The sequence below is a fragment of the Ranitomeya imitator genome, chromosome 1 (genome assembly GCF_032444005.1).
Source record: "Ranitomeya imitator isolate aRanImi1 chromosome 1, aRanImi1.pri, whole genome shotgun sequence".
NCBI lineage: Eukaryota > Metazoa > Chordata > Amphibia > Anura > Dendrobatidae > Ranitomeya > Ranitomeya imitator.
The window spans coordinates 1,100,560,018-1,100,573,770 of record NC_091282.1 but is presented as its reverse complement, the minus strand read 5'-3'; the positions used below and the strand labels follow the sequence as shown (position 1 = coordinate 1,100,573,770).

Here is a 13,753-nt window from a genome sequence, read left to right as displayed (position 1 = left end):
TTCCAGTTTAACCTTCGTCAGGCTACATAATTTTACAACGTTAACAGGCTGCAGAGGTACAATTGTACCTTCATATATATTTTATTGAAATTTGGCCAATATATTCTGGACCAAAACTGCAGAGATATAGCAATAGAGGACACGGCACTCAGGGCTTCTTGGTGGTGCACAAGTTAGGTATCCAACCCGTCAAATATAAGCAATAAATTACTTGGCACTCAGGAGATAGTTATGCAATTTGAGAAGTTCATTTATTCAGTGCATCCAGTTCAAAATTAAACGTTTTCGGTCTAATCACAAGACCTTCATCAGAAACAGTTTTGAATACTGAAACACATATGCAAAAGAACAAAAAAGAAGTTTTTTTAGACAAAATACAAGATGCACAGTACAATTATATGCGTATAGTACATTCTGCTCATCAAAAAAGAAAAACTACATCACATGTTAAGTGGCGAACAACAATGGTGGCGGTCTAGGTGGATCCAACCTGGTGTGCCGTGAGGCGTGGGTCTCGTTCAGGAGATGCTAAGGACCGTGAACGTGTAAAGGAAAACTGTTGTGAAGTGACCGGACCGAGTCTAGCCGAAGGACTAATAAAATGAAAACCGACTGACCACCCCAAAAGGATACAGAGACTGAGGTGACCTCCCAAGACGCGGGGTCTTATGGCTAAGGTGCAGGGTGAGCTGCCTAAAACATAAAAACAGATATATGAATACATACAATAATGCCGTAGTGTAGATATGGTACAGAGCGACTGGGCATAAAATCCTATTAAACATGCCATAAGAGAGAACCGCCCCATGTGTGACCACCAGGAGCCTGTATCTAGATGTGTGGGTATAACCACAGAGTGCAATGCATGTAACTGGGGTAATATGTCCCCCAAGGTCCTAAACAATACCTGGAAGCCACAAGAAATATAAATGTGTCAGCCCTCAAGGTGCTAACTGCAGATGGAGTCCGGGAGAAAAAGGCGCCTGAGGAACATAACAGGATAGAGGTATAACATCATACATAGCATTGGCTCTGTCTGTAACCCAAGATGGGAAAACACCCCTGATATAATCGTAGTTACCTTTAGGAGTCTGGAGGTATAGGGGATTAGCGCTGCAGAGAGGCGAGATGCTCGCTAGGGTAGTGGCGCTATACAGGAGAGAAACAGGGAGTAGGTAACAGAGCCAAGATAAGTGCAGGACTGGGGGGGAAGGGGACATGAAGGAGGGCGCTGTAAAGAGGGAGCGCTACTATACCTGTAACCTCAGGGAGTGCTGGCGCGGTGCTGCAGAGATCGCGTGGCTCCCGGGACTGCTGACAAGCCGCGGCACTTCCGGATATAAGTGCGCGCTGCCAGAGAGTCAGCTGACCCATCGCGTCATAGAAACCACCTGACTAGCGAGGCTGCGCATGCGCAGAGAAAGAGCCGACATGAGGGGAACCCTAGAGAGCTAAAGCGCTAACGGCGCCTGTGCATAGGGACTAGCTATAGCGCTAACGGCGCCTGCGCATAGGAACTAGAGAATGGGAGCGCTGTCCATGATAACTGAAGCCGTGTACATGGGAGGGTAGGGCGCAGGGCGGGCCATAAGAGCACCGAAGTGCTGAAGGAGAGGCTGGAACGGATACATAGGCAAGGTTGGGGACCAATGTTAAAGGCAATCTACCCACTAGCAGAAATCAGAGCAGGTCCCTAAGGTGGTCACACAGGTGCTATATGTTTAACACTCTATAATATAATGGCATTATATGGGGATACTCTACCATGTGAGATAAAGCCAGTGCTCAGTGCAAAAAGGTGCAATTAACGGTTCTGTGGAGGAACAAGGGGAAAGTATGAGACATTTTAAATTGAAACAACAATAGTTAGACAAGGTCAATATACATCATCAAATAAGCTCTAAACGTACACAGTATATTACAAAAAAGCTGAGACGTCATAGTCCCTGTTTAATCCCTTAGGCTCTAGAGTCTGTAGTGTATAAATCCAGTATGCTTCCCTCCTTTGGAGCATACTGATACGGTTTTGGCCTCTTCTAGGGGTGTCTACCTGTTCTAGAACCTGGAAACGGAGTTGGGCAATGCTATGATTCTTTTCAGAAAAATGATATGGGAGGGGTAGGTGCGTCTTATTACATCGAATGGTGGATTTATGTTGGGCCACCCTATCCCTCACTGTTTGTGTGGTCTCCCCCACATAGGCCAAACCGCAAGGGCATTTGATAAGATAGACCACGAATGTGGATTCACAGGTATAGAACCCTTTGATAGGAATCGCCTTACCAGTTTGTGGGTGGAAGACAGAGGGACCCTTTTGAACGTTGCTGCACTGCAGACAGTTTAGGCAGGGAAATGTGCCTCGTCTCTGGGTTTGTAGAAAGGTTTGCTTGGGGACCATCGTGCCTGGGCCAACATCTGCCTTGACCAACCTATCCTTAAGATTCCTGGCTCGCTTAAAACATGACAGGAAAGGTACTTTGAACTCTGGAATGTTGGGATAACTTTTGGTTAGAATGTTCCAATGTCTCTTGATGGTAGACTGTACCAGGTTGGAGAAAGGATGAAAAGTAGAAACAAAGGGGATTCTCTTTTGGTTATCCTTGGGTTTGCTATATGATAAACTCCGTTTGGCATCCGTCAAGACCCCTTGGGGATAACCCCTGTCAGTAAATTTGTGTTCCATCTCAATGAGTCTGGTTTTTCTGATATTTTCATCAGAGACAATCCTGTCAACTCTATGGAACTGCGATTTGGGAATGGAGTTCTTAATGGAGGGTGGGTGGCAGCTGGTGAAATGTAGAAGACCATTGCGATCTGTTGGTTTAGTGAATAAATCTATTGCCAAGTGGCCCTCCCTCTCCTTGTAAATCAAGGTATCCAAAAAGCTGATCCTATGTGTGTCATGTTGTATGGAAAATTTGAGTTCAGGCCAGATGCTGTTGATGTGTTGGTCAAAAGGCAGGAGTGACTCCAGGGGACCGTCCCAGATGCAAAATATATCATCGATATATCTCCGCCAAACCCTGCAGTGAGTCATGAATAGGGGATGATTATACACGTAGTCATTTTCAAAGGCCGCCATATACGCTACGGCGTAAGGGGGCGCTACGTTCGCACCCATTGCTGTGCCTTGTTGTTGGGCATAAAAGGTGTCCTGAAACATAAAGTAGTTTTCTTTAAGTACCAAGCCCAAAAGGTCGGCACAGAAATGGCGGATTTTGATATCTACTTTGTTATCACTCAGGAGTCTGTCCGTAGCTGCTAAGCCTTTCTCGTGGACTATTGAAGTGTACAAGCTGTTAACATCCCAAGTAATTAAAAGGGAAGAGGGAGATATAGGGCCCAGGGCTTTAATAACTTGAATAAAGTCATTAGTGTCCAGCAGAAAAGAGCGGGTGGTTTTAATTAGTGGCGTTAGGATTTTCTCCAGCACCATTGATAATGGAGACAGGACCGAATCGGTCAGGGATACAATAGGCCGTCCAGGTGGTTTGACTAGTCTTTTATGTATTTTGGGTAAAACATAAAATATGGGGGTGATGGGGTCCCTTTTAATGAGGAAATCCCTCATTTTACTGTCGATAGTGCCTGCTTGGTGGTGAAAATCTATGATAGGTGCGATTTTTTGGACCAACTGATTCAAAGGATTGTGTGGTATTACTTTGTACACCATAGTGTCCCCTAATTGTCTAAACACCTCCTCAAGGTAGTCTGTCCTATCCATGACGACCGTCGCCCCACCCTTATCTGCTGGTTTAATTATCAAAGATTTATCTGACGATAGTTGCTCCAGCGAAAGTCTCTCCGAGTGTGAGAGATTGGTGTGAAAATGGAACTTCCCCCGATCCATCTCTCGAGTCAATGTGTTAATGTCTCTCTCGACAAGGGAAACAAAAGTTTCCACCGGTGGATTAGACCGTGGTGGCATGTAAGAACTGCGGATTCGTAGGCCCAGGTCGCGGAGTTCAAGTAGGGTCTTGTCCTGCCTTGAAGGATTCAATGCAGGAGATTGTTCCGAGAAATGGACACGTAGTCTGAGGTTGCGATAAAACCTCTGTAGGTCCATATTGAGTTCAAATGAGTTAAACTTGTACATAGGACAGAAGGATAAACCCTTCTGAAGTACAGCCAGTTGATGTGTGTCCAAATTTTTCGAGGAGATATTTACTACCAGTGGGAGGTCCTTACCTGTGAGCGTGTTGCCATCTGGTTTCTGGGTTCCCCGGCGGCACTGGCCCCCCCGCCTCGTTTTCCCTTTTGGCGACCGCGGTTGTTCCCTAAAAAAGAAGAGTGGGAGATGGAAGAATTTGAGGTGCCGGGCCTGCTGTCGATGGAACCAGAAGAGCTTAGAGAGCTGTGTCGTCTGGTGGAATGCCGAGTATCCCGCCACTGGTAGACTCGGTTCTGTAAATAATCCTCGGTGTCTCGTAGGAATTTTGATCTTTTCCTCTTTTCTAATTCCAATCTGTGTGATCGTAATAGTTCTTGATTTTTTATCTTGAGTTCCTGGAACTCCTCCTGGGGCATAGTGCTGGTCAATTGGCTTTCGATAGCATTTATTTGGGCGTTTACCGTATCCAGGTTCTTCTGGAGAAAAGAGAGGGTTAAGGTCATGAGGTCCGCTGAGCATTTGTTCAGAATGTGTTCAAACTTTGTACAGTAATCTTTATCTTCCCTGAAGAAGGTCGGTTGTAAAGGGACCCGTAGGCCCCGTGGGATCCTCTGGACTCGGAGGTACTCAGCTATCGTGATGATGTGCAGTTCTAGATTAACTGCTCTTCTAGACTCACGTTCCAAGTCGCGATTCTTGAGTTCCTTAGTAGGGATTTGAAGGAAATCGCTAGATGCGGTTACTTTTGAAAGAATTTCCGCCGCTTCTGTTGCATTGAAGGAAAAGGTCTCATTTGACATTGTCCGAGGTGCTCGTGCAAGGATTCAGCATATAGCAATAGAGGACACGGCACTCAGGGCTTCTTGGTGGTGCACAAGTTAGGTATCCAACCCGTCAAATATAAGCAATAAATTACTTGGCACTCAGGAGATAGTTATGCAATTTGAGAAGTTCATTTATTCAGTGCATCCAGTTCAAAATTAAACGTTTTCGGTCTAATCACAAGACCTTCATCAGAAACAGTTTTGAATACTGAAACACATATGCAAAAGAAAAAAAAAGAAGTTTTTTTAGACAAAATACAAGATGCACAGTACAATTATATGCGTATAGTACATTCTGCTCATCAAAAAAGAAAAACTACATCACATGTTAAGTGGCGAACAACAATGGTGGCGGTCTAGGTGGATCCAACCTGGTGTGCCGTGAGGCGTGGGTCTCGTTCAGGAGATGCTAAGGACCGTGAACGTGTAAAGGAAAACTGTTGTGAAGTGACCGGACCGAGTCTAGCCGAAGGACTAATAAAATGAAAACCGACTGACCACCCCAAAAGGATACAGAGACTGAGGTGACCTCCCAAGACGCGGGGTCTTATGGCTAAGGTGCAGGGTGAGCTGCCTAAAACATAAAAACAGATATATGAATACATACAATAATGCCGTAGTGTAGATATGGTACAGAGCGACTGGGCATAAAATCCTATTAAACATGCCATAAGAGAGAACCGCCCCATGTGTGACCACCAGGAGCCTGTATCTAGATGTGTGGGTATAACCACAGAGTGCAATGCATGTAACTGGGGTAATATGTCCCCCAAGGTCCTAAACAATACCTGGAAGCCACAAGAAATATAAATGTGTCAGCCCTCAAGGTGCTAACTGCAGATGGAGTCCGGGAGAAAAAGGCGCCTGAGGAACATAACAGGATAGAGGTATAACATCATACATAGCACTGGCTCTGTCTGTAACCCAAGATGGGAAAACACCCCTGATATAATCGTAGTTACCTTTAGGAGTCTGGAGGTATAGGGGATTAGCGCTGCAGAGAGGCGAGATGCTCGCTAGGGTAGTGGCGCTATACAGGAGAGAAACAGGGAGTAGGTAACAGAGCCAAGATAAGTGCAGGACTGGGGGGGAAGGGGACATGAAGGAGGGCGCTGTAAAGAGGGAGCGCTACTATACCTGTAACCTCAGGGAGTGCTGGCGCGGTGCTGCAGAGATCGCGTGGCTCCCGGGACTGCTGACAAGCTGATTTCTGCTAGTGGGTAGATTGCCTTTAACATTGGTCCCCAACCTTGCCTATGTATCCGTTCCAGCCTCTCCTTCAGCACTTCGGTGCTCTTATGGCCCGCCCTGCGCCCTACCCTCCCATGTACACGGCTTCAGTTATCATGGACAGCGCTCCCATTCTCTAGTTCCTATGCGCAGGCGCCGTTAGCGCTATAGCTAGTCCCTATGCACAGGCGCCGTTAGCGCTTTAGCTCTCTAGGGTTCCCCTCATGTCGGCTCTTTCTCTGCGCATGCGCAGCCTCGCTAGTCAGGTGGTTTCTATGACGCGATGGGTCAGCTGACTCTCTGGCAGCGCGCACTTATATCCGGAAGTGCCGCGGCTTGTCAGCAGTCCCGGGAGCCACGCGATCTCTGCAGCACCGCGCCAGCACTCCCTGAGGTTACAGGTATAGTAGCGCTCCCTCTTTACAGCGCCCTCCTTCATGTCCCCTTCCCCCCCAGTCCTGCACTTATCTTGGCTCTGTTACCTACTCCCTGTTTCTCTCCTGTATAGCGCCACTACCCTAGCGAGCATCTCGCCTCTCTGCAGCGCTAATCCCCTATACCTCCAGACTCCTAAAGGTAACTACGATTATATCAGGGGTGTTTTCCCATCTTGGGTTACAGACAGAGCCAGTGCTATGTATGATGTTATACCTCTATCCTGTTATGTTCCTCAGGCGCCTTTTTCTCCCGGACTCCATCTGCAGTTAGCACCTTGAGGGCTGACACATTTATATTTCTTGTGGCTTCCAGGTATTGTTTAGGACCTTGGGGGACATATTACCCCAGTTACATGCATTGCACTCTGTGGTTATACCCACACATCTAGATACAGGCTCCTGGTGGTCACACATGGGGCGGTTCTCTCTTATGGCATGTTTAATAGGATTTTATGCCCAGTCGCTCTGTACCATATCTACACTACGGCATTATTGTATGTATTCATATATCTGTTTTTATGTTTTAGGCAGCTCACCCTGCACCTTAGCCATAAGACCCCGCGTCTTGGGAGGTCACCTCAGTCTCTGTATCCTTTTGGGGTGGTCAGTCGGTTTTCATTTTATTAGTCCTTCGGCTAGACTCGGTCCGGTCACTTCACAACAGTTTTCCTTTACACGTTCACGGTCCTTAGCATCTCCTGAACGAGACCCACGCCTCACGGCACACCAGGTTGGATCCACCTAGACCGCCACCATTGTTGTTCGCCACTTAACATGTGATGTAGTTTTTCTTTTTTGATGAGCAGAATGTACTATACGCATATAATTGTACTGTGCATCTTGTATTTTGTCTAAAAAAACTTCTTTTTTGTTCTTTTGCATATGTGTTTCAGTATTCAAAACTGTTTCTGATGAAGGTCTTGTGATTAGACCGAAAACGTTTAATTTTGAACTGGATGCACTGAATAAATGAACTTCTCAAATTGCATAACTATCTCCTGAGTGCCAAGTAATTTATTGCTTATATTTGACGGGTTGGATACCTAACTTGTGCACCACCAAGAAGCCCTGAGTGCCGTGTCCTCTATTGCTATATGCTGAATCCTTGCACGAGCACCTCGGACAATGTCAAATGAGACCTTTTCCTTCAATGCAACAGAAGCGGCGGAAATTCTTTCAAAAGTAACCGCATCTAGCGATTTCCTTCAAATCCCTACTAAGGAACTCAAGAATCGCGACTTGGAACGTGAGTCTAGAAGAGCAGTTAATCTAGAACTGCACATCATCACGATAGCTGAGTACCTCCGAGTCCAGAGGATCCCACGGGGCCTACGGGTCCCTTTACAACCGACCTTCTTCAGGGAAGATAAAGATTACTGTACAAAGTTTGAACACATTCTGAACAAATGCTCAGCGGACCTCATGACCTTAACCCTCTCTTTTCTCCAGAAGAACCTGGATACGGTAAACGCCCAAATAAATGCTATCGAAAGCCAATTGACCAGCACTATGCCCCAGGAGGAGTTCCAGGAACTCAAGATAAAAAATCAAGAACTATTACGATCACACAGATTGGAATTAGAAAAGAGGAAAAGATCAAAATTCCTACGAGACACCGAGGATTATTTACAGAACCGAGTCTACCAGTGGCGGGATACTCGGCATTCCACCAGACGACACAGCTCTCTAAGCTCTTCTGGTTCCATCGACAGCAGGCCCGGCACCTCAAATTCTTCCATCTCCCACTCTTCTTTTTTAGGGAACAACCGCGGTCGCCAAAAGGGAAAACGAGGCGGGGGGGCCAGTGCCGCCGGGGAACCCAGAAACCAGATGGCAACACGCTCACAGGTAAGGACCTCCCACTGGTAGTAAATATCTCCTCGAAAAATTTGGACACACATCAACTGGCTGTACTTCAGAAGGGTTTATCCTTCTGTCCTATGTACAAGTTTAACTCATTTGAACTCAATATGGACCTACAGAGGTTTTATCGCAACCTCAGACTACGTGTCCATTTCTCGGAACAATCTCCTGCATTGAATCCTTCAAGGCAGGACAAGACCCTACTTGAACTCCGCGACCTGGGCCTACGAATCCGCAGTTCTTACATGCCACCACGGTCTAATCCACCGGTGGAAACTTTTGTTTCCCTTGTCGAGAGAGACATTAACACATTGACTCGAGAGATGGATCGGGGGAAGTTCCATTTTCACACCAATCTCTCACACTCGGAGAGACTTTCGCTGGAGCAACTATCGTCAGATAAATCTTTGATAATTAAACCAGCAGATAAGGGTGGGGCGACGGTCGTCATGGATAGGACAGACTACCTTGAGGAGGTGTTTAGACAATTAGGGGACACTATGGTGTACAAAGTAATACCACACAATCCTTTGAATCAGTTGGTCCAAAAAATCGCACCTATCATAGATTTTCACCACCAAGCAGGCACTATCGACAGTAAAATGAGGGATTTCCTCATTAAAAGGGACCCCATCACCCCCATATTTTATGTTTTACCCAAAATACATAAAAGACTAGTCAAACCACCTGGACGGCCTATTGTATCCCTGACCGATTCGGTCCTGTCTCCATTATCAATGGTGCTGGAGAAAATCCTAACGCCACTAATTAAAACCACCCGCTCTTTTCTGCTGGACACTAATGACTTTATTCAAGTTATTAAAGCCCTGGGCCCTATATCTCCCTCTTCCCTTTTAATTACTTGGGATGTTAACAGCTTGTACACTTCAATAGTCCACGAGAAAGGCTTAGCAGCTACGGACAGACTCCTGAGTGATAACAAAGTAGATATCAAAATCCGCCATTTCTGTGCCGACCTTTTGGGCTTGGTACTTAAAGAAAACTACTTTATGTTTCAGGACACCTTTTATGCCCAACAACAAGGCACAGCAATGGGTGCGAACGTAGCGCCCCCTTACGCCGTAGCGTATATGGCGGCCTTTGAAAATGACTACGTGTATAATCATCCCCTATTCATGACTCACTGCAGGGTTTGGCGGAGATATATCGATGATATATTTTGCATCTGGGACGGTCCCCTGGAGTCACTCCTGCCTTTTGACCAACACATCAACAGCATCTGGCCTGAACTCAAATTTTCCATACAACATGACACACATAGGATCAGCTTTTTGGATACCTTGATTTACAAGGAGAGGGAGGGCCACTTGGCAATAGATTTATTCACTAAACCAACAGATCGCAATGGTCTTCTACATTTCACCAGCTGCCACCCACCCTCCATTAAGAACTCCATTCCCAAATCGCAGTTCCATAGAGTTGACAGGATTGTCTCTGATGAAAATATCAGAAAAACCAGACTCATTGAGATGGAACACAAATTTACTGACAGGGGTTATCCCCAAGGGGTCTTGACGGATGCCAAACGGAGTTTATCATATAGCAAACCCAAGGATAACCAAAAGAGAATCCCCTTTGTTTCTACTTTTCATCCTTTCTCCAACCTGGTACAGTCTACCATCAAGAGACATTGGAACATTCTAACCAAAAGTTATCCCAACATTCCAGAGTTCAAAGTACCTTTCCTGTCATGTTTTAAGCGAGCCAGGAATCTTAAGGATAGGTTGGTCAAGGCAGATGTTGGCCCAGGCACGATGGTCCCCAAGCAAACCTTTCTACAAACCCAGAGACGAGGCACATTTCCCTGCCTAAACTGTCTGCAGTGCAGCAACGTTCAAAAGGGTCCCTCTGTCTTCCACCCACAAACTGGTAAGGCGATTCCTATCAAAGGGTTCTATACCTGTGAATCCACATTCGTGGTCTATCTTATCAAATGCCCTTGCGGTTTGGCCTATGTGGGGGAGACCACACAAACAGTGAGGGATAGGGTGGCCCAACATAAATCCACCATTCGATGTAATAAGACGCACCTACCCCTCCCATATCATTTTTCTGAAAAGAATCATAGCATTGCCCAACTCCGTTTCCAGGTTCTAGAACAGGTAGACACCCCTAGAAGAGGCCAAAACCGTATCAGTATGCTCCAAAGGAGGGAAGCATACTGGATTTATACACTACAGACTCTAGAGCCTAAGGGATTAAACAGGGACTATGACGTCTCAGCTTTTTTGTAATATACTGTGTACGTTTAGAGCTTATTTGATGATGTATATTGACCTTGTCTAACTATTGTTGTTTCAATTTAAAATGTCTCATACTTTCCCCTTGTTCCTCCACAGAACCGTTAATTGCACCTTTTTGCACTGAGCACTGGCTTTATCTCACATGGTAGAGTATCCCCATATAATGCCATTATATTATAGAGTGTTAAACATATAGCACCTGTGTGACCACCTTAGGGACCTGCTCTGATTTCTGCTAGTGGGTAGATTGCCTTTAACATTGGTCCCCAACCTTGCCTATGTATCCGTTCCAGCCTCTCCTTCAGCACTTCGGTGCTCTTATGGCCCGCCCTGCGCCCTACCCTCCCATGTACACGGCTTCAGTTATCATGGACAGCGCTCCCATTCTCTAGTTCCTATGCGCAGGCGCCGTTAGCGCTATAGCTAGTCCCTATGCACAGGCGCCGTTAGCGCTTTAGCTCTCTAGGGTTCCCCTCATGTCGGCTCTTTCTCTGCGCATGCGCAGCCTCGCTAGTCAGGTGGTTTCTATGACGCGATGGGTCAGCTGACTCTCTGGCAGCGCGCACTTATATCCGGAAGTGCCGCGGCTTGTCAGCAGTCCCGGGAGCCACGCGATCTCTGCAGCACCGCGCCAGCACTCCCTGAGGTTACAGGTATAGTAGCGCTCCCTCTTTACAGCGCCCTCCTTCATGTCCCCTTCCCCCCCAGTCCTGCACTTATCTTGGCTCTGTTACCTACTCCCTGTTTCTCTCCTGTATAGCGCCACTACCCTAGCGAGCATCTCGCCTCTCTGCAGCGCTAATCCCCTATACCTCCAGACTCCTAAAGGTAACTACGATTATATCAGGGGTGTTTTCCCATCTTGGGTTACAGACAGAGCCAGTGCTATGTATGATGTTATACCTCTATCCTGTTATGTTCCTCAGGCGCCTTTTTCTCCCGGACTCCATCTGCAGTTAGCACCTTGAGGGCTGACACATTTATATTTCTTGTGGCTTCCAGGTATTGTTTAGGACCTTGGGGGACATATTACCCCAGTTACATGCATTGCACTCTGTGGTTATACCCACACATCTAGATACAGGCTCCTGGTGGTCACACATGGGGCGGTTCTCTCTTATGGCATGTTTAATAGGATTTTATGCCCAGTCGCTCTGTACCATATCTACACTACGGCATTATTGTATGTATTCATATATCTGTTTTTATGTTTTAGGCAGCTCACCCTGCACCTTAGCCATAAGACCCCGCGTCTTGGGAGGTCACCTCAGTCTCTGTATCCTTTTGGGGTGGTCAGTCGGTTTTCATTTTATTAGTCCTTCGGCTAGACTCGGTCCGGTCACTTCACAACAGTTTTCCTTTACACGTTCACGGTCCTTAGCATCTCCTGAACGAGACCCACGCCTCACGGCACACCAGGTTGGATCCACCTAGACCGCCACCATTGTTGTTCGCCACTTAACATGTGATGTAGTTTTTCTTTTTTGATGAGCAGAATGTACTATACGCATATAATTGTACTGTGCATCTTGTATTTTGTCTAAAAAAACTTCTTTTTTGTTCTTTTGCATATGTGTTTCAGTATTCAAAACTGTTTCTGATGAAGGTCTTGTGATTAGACCGAAAACGTTTAATTTTGAACTGGATGCACTGAATAAATGAACTTCTCAAATTGCATAACTATCTCCTGAGTGCCAAGCAAAACTGCAGAGATGTCACGAAATCTCAGCCCTCTACGGCTTTTCGAAAAAAAAGTTATTGCAATTTTAAAACGGAATAGTTACAATTGTACCTACTCAGCCGGACGAAGGTAAAGATGAGCTCATGTGCTTGAAGCCATGGTAACCCTAAGAGTAAAGGGTGAGACAAACCTGGCAAAACATAAAAACAGAGTCTTTCTGAATGTGTCAGACCCAGGGGCTGAATATAAAGAGGTCAATCTGGGCGGTAGCCCAGGGCCCAGTGGTGTGGGGGTGCCCTGGGCTACTGCTCAGATTGCCCACCGCCATCAGGGCATTACTGCCCTGACTGGTGTATGGGCCCGGTGGGCAGAGGGGGCCCGCATCGGGCTCTGTCTCATCTGCTCACCGGGCCCCTCCAGCGCTGCGGGAGTTTAACGCTATTGATGTGCGGGCACACACCCGCACGTCAATTGTTAACAGCCGCCAGCCAATCAGAGGCTGGCAGCTGACATCAGCCGTAGCGCGCACGTCGCCGGCGTCTGATGTCATTTTCAGTCACCAGCGAGTGCGAGCTTCGCCGCAGGAGCACGGTCAGGTGAGGAGAACTTTTTTTTTTTATTATTGCGAGCGGCAATCCAGGGGGCCCGGGCCAGCATGCTGGACACTGGGGGCAGAGATGCTGGACACACTGGGGGAAATATGCTGGACACACTGGGGGCAGGATGCTGGACACACTGGGGCCAGTATGCTGGACACTGGGGGCAATATATAAGCTGGAGAAAAAAGGAGCATAAGATATAGGTTTTTTTTATAATAAACAAGTGTCTTTATTAGTATAAAACAATGCTAAAACAGTAATACAATCCAATGGTAGGTGTACCCAATCAAGCACAGGAAAGGGGACCACCCCCCGTTACCCCCATACATATGCTTAATAAATAGCAAGGAGGGAACAAAGAAAAAAACCCCACATCAAATCAGATGGTAAGTAAACCCACATGTCCCTAAGCCAATGCAGTGCGATAACCAAATGGCAGGCTATATTAGTAATGGTGTATGCTATAAAATAGCATGATGGGGCTAAAGAGTAGGCTTACCAGTGGAGGGCACAGGAGGGGGTCCCACCGGAAAAGAAGAACGCCCCGACGCGCGTTTCGCGGCTAGAGAACGCTGCTTCCTCAAGGTCCCCTGGGCTACTGCTCAGATTCCTCAAGGTCCCCTTGAGGAAGTGGTGTTCTCTAGCCGCGAAACGCGCGTAGGGGCGTTCTTTTCCGGTGGGACCCCCTCCTGTGCCCTCCAAGGGTAAGCCTACTCTTTAGCCCCATCATGCTATTTTATAGCA

General features: G+C 46.8%; 2 long non-coding RNA genes across 2 annotated transcripts; one reads left to right on the top strand and one right to left on the bottom strand.

Annotated features, from left to right (window-relative positions):
* Nucleotides 1-389: 389 nt before the first annotated feature.
* LOC138658292 (uncharacterized) lies at nt 390-1,818 on the bottom strand. Its single transcript, XR_011317433.1, has 3 exons — nt 1,765-1,818; nt 634-693; nt 390-528 (listed from the first exon to the last, which is right to left on the bottom strand). It is a non-coding gene; the product is annotated as an uncharacterized lncRNA (long non-coding RNA).
* A 9,002-nt stretch (nt 1,819-10,820) lies between these two features.
* Nucleotides 10,821-12,225, top strand: LOC138658291 (uncharacterized). The gene is made up of 3 exons (XR_011317432.1): nt 10,821-10,874; nt 11,946-12,005; nt 12,111-12,225. It is a non-coding gene; the product is annotated as an uncharacterized lncRNA (long non-coding RNA).
* Nucleotides 12,226-13,753: the final 1,528 nt, after the last annotated feature.